This window comes from Mandrillus leucophaeus, unplaced genomic scaffold (assembly GCF_000951045.1).
Source record: "Mandrillus leucophaeus isolate KB7577 unplaced genomic scaffold, Mleu.le_1.0 Scaffold459, whole genome shotgun sequence".
Classification (NCBI taxonomy): domain Eukaryota; kingdom Metazoa; phylum Chordata; class Mammalia; order Primates; family Cercopithecidae; genus Mandrillus; species Mandrillus leucophaeus.
In genome coordinates, this window is record NW_012104909.1 from 224,363 (window position 1) to 225,062 (window position 700).

Here is a 700-nt window from a genome sequence, read left to right on the forward strand (position 1 = left end):
TGTGATAAGGGCTTAAACTTTGCCAAAGAATAGGCATAGTTTAACAATGACCTGGCATCACTTGGCTTGTTTTCCTATAAGTTGTTTACTGCCACAGAGTCACACAACCGGGGGTTGCAAGATTTATAATTCTCCCACCTACTTCGATATATAGCATCACCATCGTGAAACCTAAAGAACTGGTCTTTGAGATATTTCAGACGTAGCACTGAGCCACCACCTAGTTTTGCAGGACTGTGCCAGGAACCGAGTTAATTGAGCGAAGATAGTTTTAGATACCCCTGTAATTTCAGCAGTCATTTCAGTTTCCCTGGTCCCTGGCTGCCAAAGCACCCTGAAAAAGCCGTAGCTTACAAAATTCTCAGATATAGATGAGTTTGGGAAGTTTCTCCTTGTTCTCTTTGATTGACTAACACTGTGATAATTAAACAATAATAAAACTCTCTTTGCTGCAATACCTATTGTTTTCAGTACCTTTGGCGTTCTGGGCAGAGGGCAAGATGAATCCATCAGGTGGTTACAAAATGACCAATATTAAACAAATGTTTATGCTCTGGCATATTTGCTAGTTCAAATAATATGAAGTAATGAAGAGGTGATTTTGAATTTCATACACAAACATAAAAAACGAATTCAAGTTAGAGTAAATTTCTAATGGATATATAGATTATGATTGCAACTTTGAAGTATATAATATATA